The sequence below is a fragment of the Pteronotus mesoamericanus genome, unplaced genomic scaffold, assembly GCF_021234165.1.
Source record: "Pteronotus mesoamericanus isolate MK-2021 breed Mesoamerican mustached bat unplaced genomic scaffold, CSHL_Meso_final scaffold_533, whole genome shotgun sequence".
NCBI lineage: Eukaryota > Metazoa > Chordata > Mammalia > Chiroptera > Mormoopidae > Pteronotus > Pteronotus mesoamericanus.
In genome coordinates, this window is record NW_026555320.1 from 4,435,552 (window position 1) to 4,462,321 (window position 26,770).

Consider the following 26,770-nt stretch of genomic DNA (forward strand, 5'->3'; position numbering starts at 1 on the left):
TTCGATGCACTTCTCATCGCTAGAAGAATTAAAGGAGCTTCTAAAATGGGTCCAAGTTTACTCCAGTTCTACACAGCCACGATTAGTGAAGCCAGGAACAGTTTGGAACGTAGTCTGGATCTTCTAGGAAAGACTCTCTCTCAGGAAAGTACAGGTCTGTGTGAGGCGGCGTGAGGCAGACCGTCCTGAGTAGCGCGCGAACACTGAAGTCTGTAGAGGTGAGGCAATGGGCGCTCAGCCGCGCGCCGGGGCAGCCGTCAGCCTTCCCGGCTGGGCAGTGCCCGGGCACCACGCAGAAGGCCCCTGAGGAACGTCAGCTCCCCTGCCCCTCCCCCAAGGTCACTGCCCCGGCGCCTGCGGAGGCGCCCTTCCGCCTGGCCTCAGGCCAGCGCTGACACACCCTCCACCTCTTCCAGGGTCATTTCCTGAGACTCCTTTCCCGCGCAGGACCAGACCTCAGCGTGAATCCCAGATGGTTTCTATCACCATTTGGAGAAAGCCTTGACTCCCTAGCTGGCCTTTGACACGCTCACAGTTCGCCCCGTCACTCAGTCTCCTCTCTCTCCGTCCTTTCATGACCTTGCGCCTCGGAACATTCTGTTCATCTGCTTCTCCAACTCCTAAACATCCTTTGAGGCCACACTCGGGTGGCTCCTCTCTGAGGCCCGTCCCCGCGAAGCCTGCCCGCTGAGACAGGGCGGTTACCCGAGGGAGAGCTCCCGTGCCCGTGTTCCCCGGAGCAAGAGGCGCCCCTGACGGCAGGGCTGGGAACGGCGCGACGTCCCCAGGGCCCTTTCCCTTCCATCCTGGTTCGGTGGGACAGTCCCGCCAACAGCCCAGGTAGCACTGGCTGACCGCGTCGGCATCGGAGGGCGCATGCGCTTGCCCCGAAGGCGCTTTCCCAGCGACCCCGCCACCGACTAGTGGATACGCGTCCTCACGAGCTGGCGGGAGCGCGCGCGCGTGGGGTGGGGGGGAGGAGCGTGTGCAGGGAAGGGGCGTGCGGGGCGCGCATGCGCAGCGGCAGGCGGCGGTGCGAGCCGAGCTGGGAGATGGCGGCGGCGGCGGCGCTGAGAGTGTGAGCAGCCGCCCGGGAGCCGCCGGCCCGGGCTCACAGCGACCCCGACCCAGCCCGCCCGCCCGCTCGCCATGGGCAACGAGGCCAGCTTGGAGGGCGGCGCTGGCGAGGGGCCAGTGCCGCCCGGAGGCCCCGGCCCCGGTCCGGGCCCCGGCGCAGGCAAGCCGCCTTCAGCACCGGCCGGCGGCGGACAGCTCCCCGCGGCAGGCGCTGCGCGGACCACTGCGGGACCACCTGGCTCCGGCCCCGGCCCCGGCCCGGGTCCCGGCCCCGGCCCCGGCCCCGGCCCCGGCCCGGGCAGGTAAGCGCGTGTCGCGGTGCCGGGGGTTGGGGGGTGGCGGGGAGCTGCAGCCTGTGGCTAGGGCCAGGGCCCATGACCCCGCGATCTAGTCTGGACAGCGAGGTCGGACTTCCGGCCACACTTTGAACCCAGCCCCATGGGCGTGAGCAGAGTGGTCGCGAGAAGCTGCCCTCCCCTTCCAGCCGCGCCGCCTTGGCAAGGCAGGACTGTGAGCACAGGGTCAGTCGGGGCCTGCAGACCGTGACTCCGTCACGAACCCCAAATTTGCTTCCCCCCAACGTCGGGCTCAGGAGGGGCTTATGTAACCTCAGCCTGGTCCCTCCGCACTGGGGAGCAGTGGGATGGAAAACGTCCTCCCTGTCTGCTGGTGTCTGCATGTGTCCATTGTGCTGGGTTGAGGAAAGAGCACAATGGGAGTGGCTGTCAGGGAAGATAAGTGTCACTGCGAGGAACAGAGAGAGATGGAAATAGTTGGACCATGAACTTGGTCATGCGCTTTCCTCGGGCATTTAGTGCCTGTAATCATCGTTGGTGGAAGGGAAAATGCCACTGGGCACCAAAAGGTACTTATTTGGGCTCAACAATACAAACAGGGTCAGGTGATTTCACCAAGCTTTAGTGAAAAACACTTCGGGGTGAAGCAAAAATGCTATGGAATCATCTAGCACCAAATAGCTTTCTGTTGTCTTATGACTTGGATTACCACCTCAAACCAGTGGAAAAGCTGAAACCCACAGAGAAGGCTTTAACCAGAACAGATCTGATCATGAAACGAGCTCGTTTAAAATGTGTGCTAGCCGAGGTCCTATAAAAACAATCAGGTGGCTGTGAATGCAGTGGAAGGGAATGCCAATACATAGTAAAATCAGTAGACTGAAAACTCAGGAAAGCTATCAAGAGATGACAGGATAAAATGGAAGGCATTATCTTTACACCAAATAGCCCTGGGGAGTAGCAAACCCGGAGGGTTCTTCCGGCTCCGCGTGAGCCTGCTGATAATGTTGCTTTGGCTTTTCCGTGTGGGAGCCCATAAACTGCGTGGGAACAAAATTTTTGATCCTACAGCTGCCCAGCTGTGCCTCTCCTGTATTTATTTCTTCAGAAGTCATTTTTTTTGGACAACTAACAGTAATGAAGGGCTTTTAGTAATGAAGGGCTGAAGGCTGCCGCAGACAGGCCAGCCGCCGAGCGTCCCTTTTAGAGGGGGGTCTGCCCATTTTACATTAGCTATTACAGTAATGCAGTTGGATGGCACAGGATTCTCAGCACTGAAATACTGTCCATCTTGCTGCGTGCTGAGCTGCTGTTGGAGTTTTAGCATGAGTGAGGCTCACCCAGGCTTTTAGACCTCTCCCTCCAAGAGAGAACATCTAGAGCTGAATGGAAAAACACCTTGGTATTCGGAGCTCTATATATGGGGAATTTGACAGAGCTTCTGGTAACCGAACAGGCTTCTCTGCTTGTAGTTTATCTGATGTTGCAGAGCCAGGCCTGTGAAATTTTGGAAAGACTTAGGCAGCTCAGAGGGACAGAAAGGAGGCTGGTGTCTACTGCTCACATCCCTTTTCAGTGTTTCATTTCTCCTCTGTCTCTGCCTTCTGCTGCCAGGCAAGCCCACAGACCACAGTGGTTTAGGGGAGCCATGGGCTCCTGCTGGGTTTAGCAGCCACATAATCTTGCCCCTGGCTGTGGGCACGGCTCACACATGGGCCTGTGGTGTAAAGGTCCCTGTGGCCGTCAGGCTTAGGGGGTGAGCTGGCTATTTGTCACCAAACTGCAGGACTGGGGGCCCTTAGGAGACTTAGAGATTTACTCTTCCAGCCAATATTTGGCTTGTCACAGCAGCTCAGCTGAGCAGCACCTTTATGGTATGTTTCTCCTTCAGCATCAGAATAGCTCCTACTTCCTCTCACCAGAGCATCTCAGGTACCTGATGCCAAATTTAGCATGTTCTCTTCTGAGAAGCTGCTGAACAGATTGGCCCATTGATGGAGAAAAAGCCCTGTGGCATGTGCTTCTGGGCATTCAGGAAAGAGCACTGGCACGCTCTCAGGCAAGCTTGTGCATTTGGGGGCGGTTGGAAACCTCACAGAGATAGGTGGGGGATCAGGTAAGGGGGAAATTATTTTACCAACCCCAGAGGGGAACGGAACGGAGGTTCTGGGGCGGGGGTTGGACCCTGGCCCTTTCCTGTTGGCATGTTACCCCCGGTCACCTCAGTCTGAATTAGTGTCTTCATCCCCATACTGAGCTGACTTGGGCTGTGTGAGGGGGCGGCTGCAGCAGTTGCGGCTGAAGAGCCCGACTTGAGTCCCATGAGTCGCAGGACCACCACAGCCACAGTGCTGCCTCAGCGCCCCCCGTTGTCTGCCCATGTGGATGATATGGCACTTTGGGCATTGGAGGGTCCCTCAAACAGGGCTCTTGCCTCTGGAATCAGGGTCACATGCACAGTTACACAGGCAACGCCTTTCGCAAGGAATACCAGGTTGGGGCAGGCTGCGCCCTGTCTCAGGCTCCGCTCTCCAAGCTGCGTGCGCTGCCGAGGGCTGCATCCTCCCAGAGGAAAGGGCACCTTTTGTTCATTCCTCCACTGGCTTATTTTTATGGACTTTTGATGAACATCAGATGCCTGCCATACAGTGAATTGCTCGAGTTGATGGGACTTTTCCTGTACACACACCCAGTTCGGGATGGTTGAACCGCAGAAAGTACCTTTAAAAAAATTGCACAAAGGAGCCATGTTGACTAGTGGCAACCTGTCTGATCTACATCAGCCCTGGGACTGGCACATACTTTCACATTTACAAACTGACGTTTAGTGAGTCAGCCAAGGCATATTTACCAGTGTCAAGAGCAAGCGCTGTGCTGGGCTTCGTGGAGGGTCTGGAAGGGTATACGAGCTCTCTTGTCCTCTCGCACCTCAGTCTGGTTGGTCAGACAGCTTTTGGAGAGCTTTTGAAGAGCCAAGTCGTGGGAGGACCCAAGGAGTTATGCTGCAGGCAGTTCAGTGTCTGAGAAGTGACAAATAGGCAGTGCCTATAGAAGGGTTGTCAAGTGAGAAGAGTGGAGAATCAGAGCCAGGCTTCAAAAAGAGAAACCCAAGGCATCTAGGAAAATGAGGGAGGTGTTATGAGAGGGGGAGGGAGGGATAAATGGCATGAAGAGTGTGGTCCACACAGGCAGAAACAGGGAGCGGAGAATGGGACCAAGTGCAGGGTGTGGGGCAGAGCTGGGGCAAACCAGGTAAGACGCATTTCCCTCCTTAGCCATCGAAATCCGTGATCAGCGCCAAGGTGGCCTCTCGCTCACTTCCAGCCCATATGCCATGGGGACATCTTGAGCCAGAGGCCGCTGGGCACAGAGAACCTGGTCATTTGCTGGAAGGCGGGCAAAGCTGCTCTGAGAACCACCCCTAGGGTTCCTTTCTCAAAAGGGGTTTTTCATAATTATAGCTCAAAAAAAAAATGAGTTTGTCAGGCATAACACCTCTGGTCTGGGATTAGCTAGACTTGTTATACTGTATCAGCTAACAGTCAGGCTCTAGAAAAATCTGGGACTAATTTGTGAGGATAAAATGAAAGGGTAATTGCCAAGGTTGGAAGTAGTGGTCCCTTATCACTTAGAGATCACATGTGGCTTGTGGCTGGATTCCCACGGGGGGCATGCACTGGGGTTTATACTAAAGTGATCTAACATCTGAATCGTGATGATGTCAAAATTTTACCCGAAGTGAGTAAACATTTTTGCATTTCTTGCCAGGGAGGAAGGGGCAGCTTTGATATTATAGCCACTCACAGCATTAGTAAGACTGATAAGATGCTGCCAATAAAAAAAAAAAATGTTATGGAGATGCTAGAGGGAGAAAGACTATCTTTTAAAATAACATTTCATTATGGAGAATTTCAAATGTACGTACAAGTAGAGAGAATAAGCCAACAAACTCCCATGTTTCCCTTGCCGAGCCAAAGCCGCCATCAACTCATGGCTGACCGAGTTTATCATCTCCCTCACTTCCCACCCACTGTGGAGATGGCTTCCAGACCCCCCACCATTTCATCATCCCTGTTTCAGTGTGTGTGTGTCTAAGGAATAAGGGCTTTTTGCAAACGTTACTATAGCACCACGACCACATCTAAATAGGACAACGGTTCCATCTTAATGTCAGCAAATATTCTGCCAGGCTTCAGTTTTTCTGATAATCGTATGAATTTATTTTTACAGTTGATTTGCTTGAATTGTGACCTACACAAGGTCCACACATTGTATTTGTTTGATACATCTCTTGAGTTTCTTTGAATCTATAGATTTCCTCTCCTTTTCTTCCCCTGGCAAATTATGGTTGGCAAACTTGTGAGTCCCTTGTCCTGTGGTTTTGCATATTCCAGATTGTGCCAATTGTATCCCTCTGGTGTCATTTAAGATCTTCCTCTGTCCCACATTTTTCCTGTAAACTGGGAATTATATCTGGAAGCCATTCAGATTCTAATTTCATTCGTTTGGCCAAGAAATTTTAGCTTTTAAAAAAAGAGTTCTTTGAGGGCCTCAGGCATGAAGGGGCTGGGAGTTCACGGAAATAGAGCCAGACTTCAGACTAGTTTGGGAGCCAAAAAAGAAGTCATGCAGTGGGTCACTTTTCTGTTCTCTTTTTAAAGTCCTCCTCCCTCTGAGTAGGTTTGATTTTGAGTTTCAGAAGGCTGAGCTTTCAGAGCCCTGGGTCATGCCTTGTCTCCCTGCTTTGCGGAGCCCTCCCTGTACACGTCAGGGGCAGGCTGCTGGAGATGGGATTGGGAGCTTCAGAAAACCCTCTCTCCTTGCAGAGGCCCTGCAGTCTGAACGGGGCCCTTTCCCCTGTTGGCGATGGAGGTAGGGCGGGGGCGCATACAGACCCTGGCATGTGTGGGCTACTCGAGGAGAATCTGTCCCTGGAGCCTGTGGCCCACGTACAGTAAGTTGGGCTGATTGTGGAGGTAGGTCGGCAAAACTGCCACCACAGTTGTGACTACCGCTGCCGGATGCTTGCTGCATCACAGGCTTGCTGCTGGGCGTCTGACACGCACACGTCCGCCGCGCTCTGCCGGCCTGGCCCTGCGGCTATCGCAGGCCTGTCTGTCCTGCCGCTAATTGTCCTTCTTGCCGGGGGACTCGCTTTTTTGAATGGTGAAATGGTGGCTGAGACAAGTGTGCCTGCAACAAGGGCTGAGTGTCGCTTTAGGACTCGAAGCCCTCCTGGTAAGCTGGGACTTGGTGGGCAATCTGAGCTGAGCTGTGGGGACCCTGCCTGAGCCTCTCAGTTGGCACCAGGGGCACATCACTGATGGTATGGACGGCATTGATCGTGGTATTGATAATGCCTTGGTAGGACTTGTGCAGGCTCCTTTCCTGCAAGGCCTCTCTCCGTCCCCGATCCCCAGCACAGAGGCGGAACTAGTCACAGCTGGGGAATGAAATGGAGCCCTGGCCTCTGAGACCCTGCCTGCGGAAGGGGAGATGGAATTCTGGGGTCCCACCCCTGTGGCTCTGACCCTGCCAGTTGGGCATCTGTTGGGTTCCTGTCACCCCCTGACATTTTCTCAACCCATATGTCCTACACTTTAGGTCCGGTCAGCTGTGCCTGTGGGAGCAGGCGGGCGAGCGCGCCCCCTGACTTGTCTGTCCAAGGCTGTAGGCCCCAGGCTGGTCACCATGCTGCTTTGATCTCTGTCCTGTTTTGTGGGCATCAAGGATTCTGAAGAAGGCCTTGGTCTAGCAGAGACCCCTTACTTGGGATCCCCACTTCTTTCTAACAAGATGGGCACATGGAGGCATGTTGGGAGCCTCCAGGGGCCTCCAGGTCTCTCCTTGTATCAAATCTAGAACTGCTTGGGCAGGGCTGGCTGCCCCTGAAGTGCATGGGGCTGCTCGGAGGGCCCAAGGTGAAGAGCTTTTTGCCGAGGGGAAGAAGAGCGATGGCTTCTGGGACTGGGCCCCAATGGTAAAGGAGATCAAAGAGCCTCAGCAGCTTGTCCACAAGCTCATGCACGGTTCCCCCAACCTGGTCCCATCTGGGACTGCCCCTGGACCCAGAGGAGCCCGAGCTCTTGGTGCTACTGGCTCAGGAGGGTGCTGTCCCTCCCAAGGGTGCTGGAAGAGCCAGTGAGGTATTGGGTCCTTTAGAAGAAAGGAGAGGTAAGGAAATTTCCCAATAGAGCCATACATTCCATACATTTGTGCATGCAGATACATAACAAGGGTTGCCTGTACTTTCTTATATATGGCAGCAATTGTGAGGGATTTCTACAATGAAATTCTACATAGAAGTAGGAGGCTTTTAAAGTGAAATTTTATCCATATACAATTGTCAAGAAATCCTTTGCTGAGCACCTAGTGGATTGGATGCCTGTCCCTGGGTGAAATGTGAGGAACGAAGGAAGGGGCACGAAATGGGCCCTGCCCTCAAAGGCCTCCCAGGCAGGTGGGAGGGCCGGAGGCGCTTGTTCAGATCAGGTTCCCTAAAGCAGAGTCCGCCCAGCCTTCCCTTTGCCTCACAGAGGTAAGATAAATGAGGGCATGATTAAAAGCGGTTATATTATTTCATATTCTAAAATTGTCGAGCATATATTTGTATGGTGTTTTACAGCTTACAAGACACATTCACAACATTAACTTATTCTGTTGGGAGCTCTAAAGGCCTAATATGCAAGATCTAGAAGCACAGCCAGCGAGCTGACTTTAGCAAACCGAAATGCCATACAGGGAGCACAGCTGGAGAGCGGCGGCGCTTCCCTGCCTCCTCCTCCATGATGGAAAATTTAGCAAGAGGATTGGGAGGGCTTCGAGGACAGCTAAGGACCAGGAAGTAGGACATTTGAGCAAAGGGGAGGGTGGGGCGTGGTGGAGATGAAGAATAGTGGGCGTGTCCTGCGGGGAGTCAGAAACTCCGGTTTGAATCATCCCTGACATGGCCCCAAACTGGCTGTATGCATGGGGCAGGCCCTCTGTTTTTTCTTTCTGTGAAATGAGAGATTAAACTGGATGATCTCCAAAGTCCCTCCACCTCAGACAGCTTCTGTCAGATGAGTAAAAAGGAAGAGTGATGCTTCCCGCTGTTTCTCAGCCCCACTAAGGAGAGAAAACAAGGACACACGCACTCTTGAGGTTAATTAGAAACAGCTTTAAATGAAGAGGATTGCTCTTCCAGCTTCTCCAGAGATCTTTCAGAGTGGACGAGATGACCTCACAATCAAGCCCGGAGCCAGGAGAGGCACTGGCTGGCACCTTGCCTCGCGGTCGCTCCTGGTAGGCAGGAGCTCTTGAAAAGCCGCTGGCCTCCTTGTACCGGGCTGGCCAGCCAGCAAGGCCCCACCGGGGCCTGCAGAGCCTGCTGCAGCGCCCTGTTCCTGTCGTGCTCGGCTGCCTGTCTCCTGAGTGTCGTCCCAGCGTATCCCACAGGTGTTCCTGCAGCAGCCAGTGTGCCCATGATTTCCAGGAGAGCTGGGGTTGGCAGACACTTCGTGATGGGGAGGGTGGGGCATGGAAAGGGCTGGCCTGACAGCGATGTTAGTTCTGTCCCCTTTGGTGGGGCAGTTGGGCAGGCCCTTCACTGATAGAGTGAGGAGGTGGCTGTGGTGCTCTCTGCAGTCTCTACCACAGCAGCTCTGTGGGTTCTGTGGGCTTAGGCGAGGTCCCCTCCGATGCTAAGGTCCCACACGGGAGGCCACTCTCTTTAGGGGTGTGGTTAGCCTCAGTGGGTGGTGTGTTTGCTCTGCCCGCCTTTTTTTTTGTGCAGCTAATCTGACCCCTGATGGGTCCCAGCGCGCCTGCCCAATGTTCCCCGACGGCAGCACCGCCGTGGTGTGAGCACCCCAGTGGCCAGTGGCTTTGGTCTTCCTCAGGCAGACGGCACCACTCTTGGAGAGATCTTCTTCCTATCTGTCTGAAATGGGTTTCCCTACACCTGCGGCTCCTGGCCCCGGCTCTGCCTGCTGGCATGGCTGACTTGCTGGTGGGTTAGCAGGAGCTCACTGTGCTCTCTTGTCCTCAGCCCCCGCCTGCTCTCGACTTGACTTCTCCAGCTGCTGCGGTGGGCTGTGACTCTGGGACCCTTGCCGACCTGGGTTGTCCTGCCCAAGGCTGTCAGTATCCTGAGGACAGGGAGCCTCACAGAATGCACTCTGGGCTCAGTGTGTCACACAGACTAGGTGTGACACAGTCTGAAGGACAAGAGGCCTTCACTCACGCCTGCCTACCCTCTTCGGTGCACTCTGGCTCTGCACCGACACTTGCCCAGCCTCACGCGAGCGTCCCCTCCAGATGGGTGCCTTCCGTCCTCGGCTGGTGCGGCCTGGGTGTGAGTCTGCGGGACCTGCTAGGGGCCCTGCTGGCATTTGGAGGTCCCTTCCAACCAAGTGAGACCTTCCGGATCCTGGCTCTCTCTGCTGAACTGGGGGTAATAACTAAGGCAGCGTGCTTGTTTTGGTGACCTTGCTGTGAGGCCTTCTCCCCTTCCTCTGGCCCTGGGAGCCCACTTCCCAGCCCCTTTACCTGACCTTGACTAGCCAGTGTTGGCTCATGACCCAAGGCCTTAGTAGCTCAGGTTCATGTTGGTGCCGGCGAAGGACAGTGGTGGGAGCAGGCTGGGCTGGAAAGGCAGCAGCCCTCTGCAGCCCAGCCGTGGCAGCCCCGCGCCCTGCGGGGGAGGCTGGTGCAGGCCTCCCTGCCTCGGGGGCCCCGCCATGCTGGCTTCTCTCTGGAGTGTGTCGGCCTTGGGCTCTGGAAGGTAGGTGTGCCCTGGAGCAGCGAATGCTCTGCAGGTGAAAGTTTCAAACACACATGAGAGGAGAAAAGAGGGCGTGATGACCCCTCCCGCGACCACTCGCCCAGCGCCCGTGATGACCGTGTTTTGCCAGCTTGTTTCACATCCATTCCCCCACTTCTTTCTTTGGCCAGCGTATTTTCAATCACAGTCCGAAGATACTATGTCACTCATAAACACTTTAGGATGCACCTCTAATAGTTAAAAGTTGTTTTTATTTTAATCCAATGACATCACAGCCAACAAAGTTAACTGTAATTTCATAATATAACCTAATACCCAATCCATGCTCAGTTTTTCTCAATGCTCTCAACAAATGGCTTTTTAGAGTTGGTTTGTTCAAATCAGGATCCAAGCAAACTTTGCATATATATAGAATATTATATATAAGTATTTCAAAATAATAATGTATATGTCCTTACTAACTATAATACTAATGAACATGGTTTAAGATTTCCTTGTGGTTTCTTTTGTCCTTAGTTCATATCTTCCCAGGGCTGTGCAGTCACGGTTACGTGTTTTAGATTTATTAGAAACGATTCTGCTCGGCGCGGGCGCCATAAAGAGGATGTACAATTAGGCCCCGTCTTTCCAGTTTGGGTTCAGTTTGTAAGGATTGCTTTTTGATCGCTTATCTGTTGCCACCATCGTACTGCACAGTAAATCAGCCAAAACTCAGTGACTTTAGCCTTGGCTGGACAACTCAGTTGGTTAGAGCATCGTTCAGATACGCCAAGGCTGTGGGTTCAGTCTCCTGTCAGGGCACATACAAGAAGCAACCAGTGAATGCACAAGTAAGTGGAACAACAAATCGATGTTTCTCTCTCCCCACCCCCTTTAAGATCAATAAATTTTTTAAAAAACAGACAAACAATTACAACAAATAAAACTCAGTGGTTTCAAACAGCAATTTTTATTCTCCCTCCTGTTTCTGCTTGTTGGGTAGGATTCCTCACCCAGGCCAGGCTCCAGTCTGTGTTGGGCCGAGGTCTGCTCCGTGTGTCTTCCGCTGGCGTTGGACAGCAGGCTAGCCAGGGCATGTTTCCCTGTGGAGACGGCACATGCACTGATGGCATGCCTAACTGCACGCACGCATACGCATTTCAAGCCTCTGCTTGAAATCACACGTCTAACATTCCTTTAGTCAAAGCAATTCATAATTAAGCCCAAAGTTAAGGGGTGGTGTTGCACTTAGTATGGCCGCATAACAAATTACCCCAAAGCTTAATGGCCTGAAACAACCATTATTCTGCGCACAGATTCTGTAGGTCAGGAATTCAGGCAGGGCACAGTGGGATGGCTTATTTCCGCTCTACACAGTGTCTGGGGCGTCAGCTGGAAGACTCCGAGGCTGGGGACTGGAACCATCTGACACGTCTCCATCACTTTTGTGTCTTCCAGTTGATGCTGGCTGTTCACTGGGGGCCTCAGTGCTTTGTGGGCTAGTTTGAGCTTCCTTACGGTGAAGTTGCTGCACTCCAAGGGTACCCTGAGGGAAAGAGAGGAAGCCGGGTGGAGGCTGCACTGCCTTTAATGACCTAGTCTCAAAAGACATACATGGTTACTTCTGCCACATTCTAGTGACTGAGACAGTTGCAAAGTCCTCCCTAGGTTTGAAAGGAAGAGGCATGGACTCCATCTCTTGACTGGAAGGGTCCAGGTTCTAAAAGAGCATTTGGGACTGGAAATCTTGCTGAGACCATTTTTGGAAAATAGTTTGCGCCACAGCTGAAAAAAATATACTTCACCTGTAGTGGGAGGAATTGTAAAGTCACATGGCAAAAGGCAGACATCCACAGAAGGTAAAGAATTGAGAACAATTCCATCTGCTAGACAGTTGTCCCTCAGTATCCAAGATCCATGGATGCTCAAGTCCCTTATAGAAAATGGGATAGTGTTTGTAAATAAGTGGCACATCCTCCCTGTACTTTAAATCATCTGTAGATTACTTATAATACCTAATACAATGTAAGTGCTATGTAAATAGCTGTTACCCTGTACTGTTTAGGGAATGACAAGAAAAATAGACTCTACTTGTTTAGTATAGAAGCAAGAATCATAGTCCTTCCTAACTACATGGTACACATCAGCAAGGATATAACTTCTTTGCACCAATGTAACATTTTGGGGGGATATTTTCAATCTACAGCTGGTTGAATCTGCAGATACAGAACCCGCAGATACTATATATTTTTCTTTTTGATTTAATATTCTTAAAATTACATAAAACTTTCATGTGATTCCAAATAAAACAAGTTATATTGAGAGAAATCTAGTTCCTTCTAGTACCCTTATAATTTTTTTCTTCCTTCCCTGATAAGAAACTCTTTTTTTTTTAGTTGAATTCTCACCTGAGGATGTAATTATTGATTTTAGACAGAGAGGATGGGGGTGGGGGGAGAGAAAGAAACATCAGTTGGTTGCCTCCCATACGCGCCCTAACCAGGGATCGAACCTGCCACCTTTTGATGCACGGGATGATGCTCCAACCAACTGAGGCACCTGGTCAGGGTAAGAAACCCTTTTTTTTTTTTCAGTTTTTTCCATTGTTTCTTTTTGAAAATATAATAAAAATATACTTAACTCTTTTTTTAAATAAAATATAGAAGACTCTAAATACTGTTCTGTACTTTGCTTTTCTTATACAGCATGTCCTGAAGATCACCCTAGGCATAATGGGCAGTAGAATAATAGACATCCTCCTGATTCCTTTTGCCTCTGCACAGTGGTCCCCCATGTGGACATGCCATGGTTTATCCATGGACATTGGCCTGTTTCCAGTCTTTTGCTCCCACAGATAGCACACAGTGAGGAACCTGGTGTATGCATCATTTTCTATTTTTACCAATGAGTCTGTGGGATAGTTACCTAGAAGTCAGATTGCTGAAACAAAACGGCACATGCACATTGTACTGTGTGTTCCCAAGCCCAAGGGGCAAGGGCGGACACAGGGAGCTAGAGAGGGGCTTAGAGGGTCTTTGGGTGTGAAAGGGTGGGTGCCGGCCAGGCCAAGGGGGTGGTGGGGAGGGGAAGGGGCGAGAGTGTGAAAAGCACTCAACTTCTAAGTGTGCTCTGCACGTAGAGCCAGGAGTGCTGGAGGGCTGGCTACGAAGAGTGAGAGAAAGAGCGGTCAGAGGCCCCCTGGGTTTTGGCCCGAGTGTCTGGTGCACTCCGGGGCAGCAGGGGTGGGGCCTGAAACCAGGGGTTTGTTCCTGGGCAAGAGGCACCCAAGGGAGATGCTAGGTAGACAGCTGGGTATCCAAGTCTGGGTTGGAAAAATACAATAGCACTTCACCAGCCAATGTGTTAATATTAATGCCTCCTGGTTCCTACAAGTACCCTGAGAAAGAGATAAGGAAGAGGAAGAGATCCAGGCAACACCGGGTTCCAGGAGGACGAGTCAAGTATGTTCAATTCAACAAGCAGTTGTCTTATCAGACAAAGTGCTGAGAATGAAAGCGCTCAGCTAGAGGCCTGGCGCTGAATGCCACTGGTTCCTGCCCGGGCTGAGGGTGTGTGAAGGTGAACAGGTAGATTGGCATCCCCATTCCCTGCCACAGAGCATGTTTGAATTAAACCTAAGGGCATGGTCCCCATCCCATTGGAGTTCCGACTCCGCCGGGGATGCCTGGGGGACGCAGCAGTCATGCCCCTCGCCCTCACATATAGCTGCTGAAACAAATACAGTGCTTGGGCCTCAGGAGCTGCGCTGGTGAACAAGCCAACAGGCTCTAGCGTGTGTGGCCTTCGGGAATAAGACCAACAATCATGTGAGAGACTGTGCTGGTTACCATTCCATGACGTGCAGGGGTGTGGGTTTAGACCCATCGGGTGATGCAGCCAGCTCCACCAACACCCTCCCCTGACAAATTATTTTCTCCAGAGGCCCTGCTTTGTCTCCAGGGAAGATGTTTTTGTTCACTCAACAAGCATTCAGCAGTGTCGCTGTGCAGCAGGGTCTGCACAGGCTCTGGGGCCACGGGGGAAAGGTAGTCGCCGGCCTAGCTGGAGCCCCATCCGGGGGCGTGTGCGGGGCTCAGCCAAGCCCAAGGCCAAGAGAAAGGAGCCGCAACAGTTCTCTGGTGACCCGCTGTGGGTCTCAGAGCCCTGGTGCCCTGCCAGTCTTGGGCAGGGCTGCTTTTGTATCTGGACAGGCCTGAGCCTCAGATGTCTCTGCTTTCTGCTCCCTGGCCATGCTGGCTTCTCCCGGCCGCCCCAGGGAATGTTGGCAGCTCACAGCTCGTACGTCCGTCTCCCTGCTTTCCTGTCTTTCTGCCCCTTCCCGAGAGACTCCGGGAGGCCACTTCGGGTGAGGGGCCAGTGTCAGCTCTGACCCGCAGTGCGGGTGGGGCTGCGTTAGGCACAGCTGCTCAGGACCCTTCTGCCGCTGCGGGGGTGTCCACAGTTGGGCAGGAAGGACTATGGTAAGAGATGAATTTGGGGAAAATCCTGAAAGGTCAACTTGTCTTTCCCACTCTTCTTCCCCGTACTCCCTCTCCCCCTTCTCTCTCAGGGCAAAGCTGACTCCGGGGTCACCTCTGCGGCTGTTTTGCCAGTGACCTCTTATAGCCTGACCCCCAGAGTCTCGGGCCTTTCGGTCCCTGCTTGTCCACTGGTTTAGAGCTGACCCTGCAGGGCTCCCCCCAGTCTCTGCTTTCATAGATGACAGGATTGTGCTTTTCTTGCCAGACCCTTTTCATTATCAGGATCAACTTTCAAGTTCACGGCTTGCTCCAATCCCTCAGCTGCGTGTGCAGAAGGGAAGGGCCAGTGGATAGGTTGCGTCTGCCAGGTGCCTCTCCTGGGGACAACTCTCAGGCACTCTTGGGCTTGGAGAGGCCACCTGAAGGCACCCGGGCTTCCAGGAAGCTTGCTCACCCTCTTCTTCCCAGGCAGTGCGCCAGGGTCTGAGGTGTAGTGATGAGCAGAGAGGGTGCAGCCCTATTCTGGGAGAGCTAAGGGCCTAGTCAGGGAGACTGACGTTAATCACACCAATCTAAGTGCTGTCAAAGGAGGACCAGAAGCCATGAGAACTGGGCACCAAGGAGGTGACGCTGGGGCGGAGTGCATGTGTGGGATGTGTCTGAGGGGGGAGCGGGAGTCAAGACAGCAGGTAGGTGGCGAGGCAAGGGGGCCGAGCCTTGTGGGCAGGAGGGACACATGAGCAAAGGCCCTGAGGCTCCTGCTCAGAGAAGCGGAAGTCGGACCAGAAGCAAGGCTGGGAGCAGAGGGCGTGCTCTGGCGAGAGTCCGCGCAGCCTGTTTGCAGCCAGCGGGTCTTCTGCTGCGGCTGCAGGGGCCGGTTGTTCGGATGAAGCCTGCCTCCTGTGTCCCTCCGGCCGCTCCCTAGCTTCCTCCTCAGGGCTCCCACGGGAGCCCGCTGCCTCTCCCCACTTCCGGCCTTTCATCCAGCCTGCTGCCCCTGCCACTGTGGGTGGACACCAGAACGGTCACTGGCCCTTGAAGAGTGGTAGAGACGTAGCAGCAGTGCTTTTTAAGATATGTTTTCAGATGCACAGTCAAGCTCCTGTCTTTCTCCTGGAGGTCACCAAATGCAGAGGCACTAGCAGGTGTGACTGCTGGCCAGCAGTCATTCCACCAGACTCCCCCAGTGGAAGGCTCCCCCAGACTTCCCTGGTGGAAGGCTCACCGTCCACCCCCGGCGGTCGTCTGCATGGTCTCTGTCCCTGGCCAGCATGTCAGAGCGCCCCTCTAAAACCTCTTCCACGTTCAGCCTTTCGACTCTCAGGCTCGATCTTACCCCTGGAGAGCCTGGTATCCAGGTGCGACACAGAAGGTCAGGGGGTGGGAGGGGTATAGGGGAAATGGGTGCGAGGTAGTGTCCATTGTGGCTTGGATTTGCATTTCTCTAATACTAATGATTTGAACATATTTTCATGTGCTTATTGTCTATTTTTATATCTTCTTTAGAGAAGTGTATATTCAAATCCTTTGCCTGTTTTTAAATTGTTGAGTTGTAAAATTTCTTCATATATTCTGGATAGTAGACTCTTATTGGATATTTGATTTGCAAATGTTTCTTTTTCCATCCTGTGGTTTGTTTTTTTACTCTCTTAATGATACATTTGCACTACAAAAGTTTTAAGTTTTGATATAGTCCAATTTACCTATATTTTCTTTTGTTGCTTATGCTTTTGGTTTCATATCTAAGAAAATTGCTCAACACACCCTGGCTGGTGTGGCTCAGTGGATTGAACTCTGGCCTGTGAACCACAGGGTCACTGGTTCAATTTCCAGTCAGGGCACATGCCTGGGTTGCAGGCCAGGTCCCCAGTAGAGGGTGTGTGAGAGGCAACCACACATTGATGTTTCTCTCCCTCTTTCTCTCCCTTCATGTCTCTCTAAAAATGAATAAACAAAATCTTTTAAAAAAGAAAATAAAAAAAGAAAATTGCCCAATGCAAGTTCATAAAGATTTATTCCTGTGTTGTTGTTTTTTTCTAAGAAGTTCATAGTTTTAGCACTTACATTTAGGTATGTGATTCATTTTAGTTGATTTTTATGTATGGTGTGATTTTTTTCATATATGGTCTTTATCATGGTGAAAAGGTTTCCTCTATTCCTAGTTTATTCCTAAATATCATGAAAATATTGAATTTTGTCAAGTGCTTTTTCCATATCAATTGAGGTGATCACGTGGCTTTTTCCTTCATTCTATTAATATGGTATGATACATTGATTGATTTTATAATGTTCAACCATCCCTGTGTTCCAGGAATGAATCCCATTTGGTCATTGATATATAACCCTTCTAATACGCTGCTGAATTTGGTTTGCTGATATTTTCTTGAGGATCTTTGCATCTGTATTCATAAGGAAAATTGATTTTTAGTTTTCTTTTCTTGTAGTATCTTTGTTCATATGAATTCTTTTTCAGTATTTAGTAAAATTCACCAGTGAAGCCATCTGGGCCTGGGCTTTTCTTGGGAGTAATTTTAAAATTACTAATTCAACCCCCTTAAATGTTATAGGCCTCTTCAGGTTTTTAAAATTGCTTCCTGAGTCTGTTTTGATAGTTGGCCTCTTTCTTGGAATTTATCCATTTTACCTGAATTACCTAAGAGTGTATGACCTTCATAGTATTTTCTGAAATCCTTTTTATTTATTTAAGATCAGCAGTGATGTAACTGCTTTCATTTCTGAGTCATTCAGTCTCTTCTCTTTTTTCTTTGTCAAAAGAATGTTCGTTGACTTTGCTGATCTTTTTAAAGAGTCGATTAGTTCATTGATTTTTCTCTATTTTTTCTGTTCATTTACTTATTTTCTAATCTATTATTTTCTTCATTGTATTGTACTTGTGTTTAGTTTGCTCTTCTTTTTCTAACTATTGAGATGGAAACTTAGGTTATTGACTTGACGTCTTCATTTTTTTAATATAGACATTTACAGCTATAAATTTCCCTCTGAACACTGCTTTCGCTGTATTCCGTATGTTTTAGTACGCCACGTTTTCAGTGTCAGTCCTCTCAATGTGTCTCCTAATTTCCTTGGTGATTTCTTCTTTGGCCTATTGGTTATTTAGAAATATATTGTTTCATTCACACTTACTTGTGAATTCTTTCTGTTATCGATTTCTAATTTATTATGTTCAGAGAACATACTTCGTATGACTTCAGTTCCTTTAAATGTATTGAGACTTGCTTTATGGCCTCGCCTCATGGCTGACCCAGAGGATGTTCCATGTGCACTTGAGAAGAATGTACATTCTGCTCTTGTTGCATGGAGTGCTTTATAGATGCCTGTTAGTCCTAGTTGCATTACAGTGTTGCTCAAGTCTTCTGTTTTCTTACTGATCTTCTGCCTAATTGTTCTAACCATTATAATAAGGTATTGAAGTCTCCAACTATTGTTGAATTTTCTGTTTCTCCCTTTATATATAATTGAACTTTATTATTTCTGTCAGTTTTGCCTCATGTATTTTGGTGCTCTGTTGTTAGGTATATACATGTTTATAATTAAGTATAATTATATGTATTGTATACTAATTATCTATAATTGCATATAATTATAAATAATCATTTACAATTTTAATCTTTCTAATGGATTGAACTTTTTGTCAATCCTCATTTTCAGTAACATTTTAAAAATTCTATAATCTATTGTCTGCTATTAGTATAGCTACTTCAGGTCTTTTATGGTTGCTGTTTGCATGGTAATCTTTTCCCATTAAAATATTTTCAGACTATTTGTATCTTTCAATTGAAAATGTGTTTCTTGTAGATAACACATAACTGGATTTAAAATATGAAGTCTGATAATTTCTGCCTTTTGATTATATTATTTAATTAATTTTTACTAAAATAATGGTATTGAATTAACATCTGCCAATTTGCTTTTGGTTTTCTGTATGTCTCATGCATTCTTATTCCTCTCATCTTCCCTTAATGCCTTCTTTTGTATTAAGGGGCACTTTCTGGTGTAACACTTGAATTCCTGTGATATTTTAATTATATATTTTAAAATTATTTGCCTCTTGGTGGCTTTAAGTCTTACAATATATATCTTAGTTTGTCAGAAGCTACTTCAGATGTATGCCAACTCAGTTCCATTGAAATATGTCAATAGGAACTTTACTCTTATTAGCTCCATTACTTCCCTCCACCTTTTTGTGTTTCTATTACTATATATGTTCCATCTATACATTGCAAATCCAACAACACATTGTTATAATAATTACTCTATATAATATTATATATGTTGTAGATAATCATATATAGATCTCTTAAAGAAGCTGAGAAAAAAGGAGAGCAAGTGTCTATTTATGGCATTTGTTCTATTAACCCTCTTACTTATCGTTTCCGATTGTCGTTTCTTCCTGTGGATTCAAGGCACTGTCTGGTGTCATTTCTTGGCTTCAGTGCAGCTCTTGTCCCAACCGTCCCCTCAGTGCTCCTTTCGTCACACACTTCACATTTTCGTTCATCATAAGCTCCACAGCGCACAGAGAAACACACGTACGGAGTTTTAGTCAATTGCCTTTTAATCAGTTAAGAGAAGAAATAAGCAATTCTATTTTCCGTTATACTTACCTACATAATTACTTTCTCCAGTGCTCTCTGTTTTTTTGTGGGGATTCACATTACTGTGTTGTGTCACTTGCTGTCTGCCGGGGGAACTTCCTTTATTATTTCTTCTCCCCTCCCAGCTAGATAGAGATATAATTGGCCTTTATTATTTCTTGTAATTGCAATTAGCTTTCAACAATTTTTTCTGCTTTGGTTTATCTGAGAACGTCTTTATCTTGCCTTCATTTAAAATTTATCCATTTTCCCAGAGATTTGTAAGCTCACTCTTGAGCACAAGCTCGAGATTGTTGGCTATGATAAGGTTGAGAACCAAAGACATGGAATAATATTACAAAAAGATGAAATATCAGCACATTTCTTATTAACAATATTTAAAAATGGCAAGCCACCATTGTAGAGTAATTTGAGACATATCTGACTTTTTAAAAATTGAGATTATTTCAGGTTCATATGCAATTGTAAGAAACAACACACAGACTTTCCTTTAACATTTTGCCCAATTTTTCCCAGTGGTAACGTTTTGCAAAACAATAGTACAATATCGCAACCAAGGTATTGACATTCATACAGTCCACCAATCTTACTCATTTTACCTAGGTTTGCATGTACTGAATTGAGTTTGTGCACACGATAGCTTATCACCAGTGTAGATTTGCATATCCACCATCACAGTTGAGATTCAGAACAGCTCCAACTACGAGAACCTTTTGTGTTGTCCTTTTGTAACTGCATCCCCCTCCCTCCACTCTGAAGTCAATCAGTAAAAACATTTAAAGGTGGCAAAGGAACTGTTGAAGATTGTCGAGGTTTGTCAGGAAAACTCTTCTGGCCACTGTATGTGACATGCCTGGAGCAGGGGAGCCTGGAGCCCTGGGACTGACTGGAAGCTCTAGTCGCTGCTCAGGATCCCTTCGTGGAGCCAGTGACGGAGGTCGCTGAGCGTGGATCTGAGGCCAGAGAGTGGCCTGCTGGGTCTGAGGAGAACGCAGGTGAGCAGCCACGTTCAAGACTGGGTCAAGGCAGGGCACGAAGCCCCAGGTCCTTTTCCTTAGCCCTTGACACGGTTGGTGACCAGTGGGAGACCGTAGCTCTGCAGCAGAGGGACAAGCCCCTCTGGGGGAGCACACAGTGGGCGCATTCTCCCAGAGCAAGGCAAGTGGGGGGCCTGGGCTCCAGGAAAAGGAAGCCAGGGGGAGAGGGCTGAGCTGTGCCGGAGCAACAGAGGAGGGGTCGGCGGTGCCGGGGGCAGTCGTCAGAGCTGCCTCACATCCCCCTGAGGCCTCTCCTCGGAGCGTCCGTGGAAGCGAAGGAGGTCCTTCCTTGCCCTCGTGGGCATGGCGGTGTCTGACAGGCTCAGCTCTGCTTTCCTTTCCAAGGCCCCACACGATGTGTGCGTGGCCAGGAGCCTAGGGAGGTCTCGGTAAGAGCGTGGTTTCTTTGAGGTTGGTTTTCTGAGTGTACACCTCCTCCAGTGTTGCTTTATGACTCTGTCTTGGCCAAAAAGTTAGAGAGTGACGCCAAGACCACAGCTGGGCCAGAGCCCGAGGCACCAGTGGTGGCACCTGGGGCAGATTTGTCTCACTCTGTTCTCCTCACTGAGGTCACCCTACGGTGTCTCTTTCTGGGTGAAAGCCCAGTTTCAATCTAGCCTGGGCTGTATCCACTCTCAGAATGACAGCAGGACCGGTCTCCAGTGCTTTTGTAGGTATCACTAGCATGATTTGCTTCTGAGGAATTTATTCCTTTATTTTTCAATAGGACGTAGCTATTAGATTTCTGAACACTGTGGGATCTGTTTGAGTGAGTCACAGCATTCGGCTGAAATAGAGAAGTCTCCATCTGTTGCCTGAGCGCCGTCCCCCGTTCCGTTTTTTGTGACCAGAAGGGAAGCTGGAGAACTGGGTGTTCCGTGAGCGCACCTTGACTGTCCCGCCTCTTAGACACCAGCCTCACCAGTAGGTATGGGAAGTGGACCCTGTTTCCTGAGAGCTTCTCAATTTGAGATCCCTGCAATTAGGCTGCTGTGTTGACCTCTGCCAGCTCTTTCCTTGGAGTGCCCTTGAGCTTGCCCTTGGGTGACAGAAAGGGGGCATCCGCTGCAGGGACGGTTTTTTCAGATCCTCATGGCCTGCTGTGCCCTGATGCTCTGCTCTGTGTCCTTGGGACACCAAGACCATCCATTATGACTGAATTGGCTGTCTGAGGGCAGATGGCAACACCTCAGATTGGGAGGGATCATGGGAGCATGAAACAATGCAGGGAGAATACCTACTGCCAGTCCTGGCTTTGCTTTGTGCGCGGCACTTACTCTCTTTAAATCTCGGTTTCCTCATCTGGCCTTCCATGGCAGAGCTACTGTGAGGGTTAACGGAAACAATGAATGTAGAGTGTGCAGCATGAGCTAAAAATGGCCGGTTTTCTTGCCCCCCTGCCCACCCCCCACTATGCCCTGGCCTACTCTCTTCTGGGCACGCTCCTCTCTCCTCAGTGACAGGCCGTTCTCATGTGCAGAGTGAAAGAGGAGCTGCGCGGTGAGTCAGGGCACAGCACAGAAGATGCTGACATCCCACGCAGCTCCTTGCAGGGGGAGGTGGCAGCTCGGCGGGTGGAGCGTGTCCCTCCTGGAGCCTCGTGCTCCGTCAGCAGATTGGCCTGACCCACTTGGTCGCTCACATGCTGCTTCTCCCTGCGCAGCCGGGGCCTGGCCTTCCACACCCGTAGGGGGGCTGGGCCCCTCAGTCCTACCTTCCAACGCTGGTCTTGCAGGACAGCCAGCCCGGGACCTCCTGAGGGCCACCAGGGCCACTCCGCTGCTTTCCTGGGCTGCCCTCGTCCCAGAGACATTGCTCTGAGCTGTCACAGGAAGCACCTTTGTCTCTGAGACTCACTCTTATCTCTGCCTGCTGGCGGCATGCTGCCCGGGCAGGGACGAGGACACTGTTGTTCCTGGGTTTTATTGTCACAGGTAGTTCTCCAATGAACTTTCAAGTGCCTGTATCTTTTGTATTTTTGTAGCTGGACATGTGTAAGCTTGGGGTCCATGTCCAGTTTGTGTTCCAACTTCCAGAGGAAGTGTGAATGTTTGAGCACTTAGGATCTTGTAGCCACTGCACTACAGATAATGAAAGACCCATGAATGAAGTCCATTTAGAAGGAAAACACATTTGAAGTGGTTTGATTGAGGAAAAAAAGTTAGATACATACTCATTGGTTGAAGTCGAACTGTCTAAGGGGTAACCGGAGGACCAGACAGAGGGCCGAGGAGAGCAGGGCCGTGCGGACTAGGGCACCGCTCTGTGCTGGGTCAAGAGGACGCATGCGTGCATGGTGTCATTTGTGGATTAGGTGGAGCCTTCCTCACGGTGGGGCAGGTGAGCGGAGGAGGACCCCTGAGCCCCGCAGAAATCTCTAATTTTACTCAGGGATTCTTTTTTTCCTTCCCCTTCCTCTTTTTTTATTGAAGTGAAATTTACATATTATACAATCAACCATTTTAAAGTGTATAACTCAGTGGTATTTAGTACATTCACAATGTTGTGCACCCCGACCTCTATCACATTCTAAAATATTTCATCATCTCACAAGAAAACCCCAGATCCATTAGGCAGTCACTCCCTATTTCCCGCTGCCCCTGGCCCTGGGCAATCACCATTCTGTTTTCTGTCTCTATTGATTTACTTACTCTGGGTTATTTCATATCAATGGAATCATAAAATATGTATCCTTTTGCGTCTGGCTTCTTTCACTTAGCCTAGTGTTTTCGAGGTTCATCCACACTATGACATGTATCAGTACTTCTTTTCGTTTATTGTGGTAAAGTATACATCCCATAAAATTTACCATTTTAATTATTATTATTTTTTAAGATTTTATTTATTTATTTTTAGGCAGAGGGGAGGTGAGGGAGAAAGAGAGGGAGAGAAACATCAGTGTGTGGTTGCTTCTTGCGCACCCCCTACTAGGGACCTGGCCCGCAACCCAGGCATGTGTCCTGGCTGGGAATCGAAGTGGCGACCCTTCGGTTCACAGGCCGGTGCTCAATCCACTGAGCTGCACCAGCCAGGGCTCGTTTTAATTATCATTAAGTGTGCAGTTCAGTGGCATTCAGTACATTCACACTGTTGTGCAGCCATCACCGCCATCCCTCTCCAGGCCTGTTCTGTCTTCCTAAATTGAAACTGTGTGCCCATCAAACACTAACTCCCGCTTCCCCTCCCCGGCGCCTGGTAAGCACTGTTGTACGTTCTGAGTCTAGGACTTCGATTATTCCAGGTACCTCATACAAGTAGAGTCATATACTATTCTTCCTCTTGTATCTGGCTTATTTCTCTTAGCATGATATCTTCAAGGTTCATCCATATTGTAGCCTGTGTCAGTACCGTCCCTTTTTAAGGCTGAATACTATTCCACCGTATGTATACACCACATCTTGTTTATCCATTTATCCATCGATGGATACTTGGGTTGTTTCTCCTTCTGGCTACTGTGAATAATGCAAGGATTGTTGTCTCAGCAGCCTGGTGGATAGTTAGAGCAAAGACATGTGGGCCATCCCTGCGATGAGATACTGGGATTTGGGAAGGAGTACGGAGGCAGGGTCTTCTCTCATGTCCCAGGTCTCCCGGATGTTCTCCCCTACACTCCCCCCACACACCTCTCCAGCTCCTGGCCTGCACTGCACAGCCCCCGCCTCGAAGCCTAAGCCCCTGGCACGTCTCCCCTGGGATGGGCTGTTGCTCCCTGGACGTCTGTGTGGCTCTGCTCAGACATGTCCCCATTCAGAGGTACGCCCCGACTCACCAGGGTTGCCTTCCTTCTTCGTCATTTGTATTGTTCTTCTGAGCATCTGTTATATGAATCAGGATTACCTATTTATCTTCCTGGTCTTGGCTCGTCTCCTGTGCCACAGGCGAGTTCCATGGGACGAGCGGCCTTGTGTGCCACGCTCACTGCTGGCTAACCGACGTCTGCAGTGCCGCCCAGTGCAGAGCACCCTGGAGCTCTTGCTAAGGGTCTGATGCTCAGTGAAGCCCCACGCTTGTGCTGCTGCGGCTGCTGACAGAGCTCTAACCACTTTAGCCTCCCCCTCTTGCGTCTGGGTTGTGTTTACCACATCCTCCATGCCAGGTATCCCGCCCTGCCCTCTGGAACCGCAGACCGCCTTGGATCCCCAGCACCTTCTCCTCTGCCTTCTGCCAGGGAGCAGCCTGGCTCTGCCTGCAGGAGTCCACAGCATCCCCCTGACCCCCAGCAGGGCCACCCAGACCCCTCCCCCTTACTTGTTGCTCCTGGCCTGAGCCTGGGCCTCAGACCCGCCCTGCCTCTCCTGTCAGCCCCAGGCCGTCCGCTTCTACCACTGCCTGTCCCCCAGCACTGCTGGCTGGACTCCTCATTGCTTCCCACTTCCCTAAAGACTTTGGCACCAGAATCCCGGCTTCCTGCCCACTCCGCTTGCTGTCAAGCCAGGAAAGGAAGGAAGGGAGGAAGGAAAGAGCTGATGTTTTCCTCAGCGCCTCCTGTGCACCCAGCACTGCTCTTCCTCAGGCTGGGGCGTCCCGGCCCCTCTGCTGGCTCAGCCTGGCCCAGCACTCAGCGCACTTGGCCTTCCTCTTGGGGGCAGCACCTGTGACGCATGTGGTCACACGTGCGCTCACATGCTCACATGCACACTCACACGTGAGAGCACACACTAGCACTCACATGCACGCAGACGAGCACGCTGGCGCACAGCACACTCATACGCGTGCACACACACAGTGTCTCATCACGCCTTTTCCTCAGGTCTTAATCGCCACTCAGCCCACAGCAGACGCCTGCCTTAGGAGAGCATCTGTCTTGCTGGATTTTAAGCCTGAGTAGCTAAGTTTGATGTTCTGAACATGTGAAAACGTGTCGGTAGGAACATAGGCATCCCTGAGCCTCTGCTCCCAGGTGTGAAGCTCTGGGAAGGGGAGGAGGTAGGGCAGGGAGCCCCTGGTGGTCAGCCAGAGGGAGAGCTGGTCAAGGGTGGGTCCAGCCACCTGACAGGGAGGGATTGGCGGCTCCTTGGGCGGGAGATCTCAGTCTCAGGCCAGGCCCTGGAGCCTAATGAGAGATTAGCTTCCCGAGGTGTGCTGACAGGCCAGGGGGCACGAGGGCCGGCCCTCGAGGCAGGAGGGAAGGATGGGAGGTGGGTTGAGGAGGGATGGGGCACCTCCTGCAGGAAGCCTCCCCGGCCTGTCTCCTCCCTGGTGGGCTGGTTGGTGAATCATACAGGAGGGGCTATGAAGTGGACCCCAGCACCGTCACGGCCCCCGAGTCTAAGGGAGAGGGAGGCGCAGGAGCCAGCACACCACAGGTAGGTATTAGATCTCTCCCTCTGAGGTAGACCCTCAGCAGGAAGGGCGAGTTTAGCACAAAGGAAAGACTGCAGAGTTGGCAGAAGGGGGAATGAGCCGCCTCCACGTACATCTTTCTGCAACTCGGCTGGCGGGGCAGGTGGACCAACAGACATGGTGATGTTGAGGTCTGGAGGGGGCGGGGTGGCTTCCCTTTTTAAATGTCCTTTAATGTCGCAGTGGGTCTTATTTAGAAGGGGTCATGTTTTCCTGCTGGAATCTTGAGTTTCATTCGCTATCTTGGGATGCCACTTCTTGTCATCTGATTTTCTTTTACATTTCCATAGCACCAGCCACGCCTGGGTCTGGGCAGCGCCACATGTGTGGGTGGGCCGAGGGGGGCCCCCAGATGCCACAAGGGGCTGGCCTGCGTGAGACGAGAGGAGTCGGCAGGAGATTCCTGGGGCTTGAGCCAGGTTTTGAAGGTAGAATTGGGTTCTAAGGAGAGGGCCTTCCAAAAAAAGAGCAGAGTGTGAGCTGGGAGGGGTGAGGGTTGGGGGTGGGCTCATGGATGAGGGACGGCGACCCCCAAGTGCTGGTGCACCCTCCCTGCCTACGCAGGCTGGCCCTCGCGGCATTTCCCTCCTGCCTCACTGTGCGGGAGGAGTGAGCACTTAGCGCAGCGTGGCCTTCTCAAGGCCCAGGGGGCTGATGGTGGCCGCTGTCACAGGAGAGCCAGGCCTCTTTCCAGTGGGTTTCCTGGGCAAGACTCCTGAGCAGGGCCCACCCTCGCATCTCTGTCTCAGACCTCAGAGTCTCAGGCCAGGTGGGCTTCTGCGGCAAGCCTGGGAGAGCAGGCTCTCAGACGCTCATCTGCGGGCCTTTCCAGCCCAGCCCCACGCCCTGGGCCCAACAGGCATTCAGCCAGTTCGTGCATCAGTGAGGCAGGTCCCGGGTTTCCTGCTGGCCGCATTGCCGGCCTCACCAGGCTGAGGGCGGAGTCCTCGGCCCCAGCTCTGAAGGCTGTGCACGTCTGCCAAGCTGTCCGGGTCAGAGCCCTGGCTGCTGCCTGCTGGGGCTGGAGCAGGGAGAATGGGGCCCACCGCCTCCATGGTCACAAAGACTTAGGTTTCCTCCTAACCCATCCTGACTGCCTGGTTTCAGCGGAACTGGGAAGAGAGCTGACAGGCGCAGCGCTGTCCCCTTGGTAAAAAGCTATAGAATTTGCAGGAGC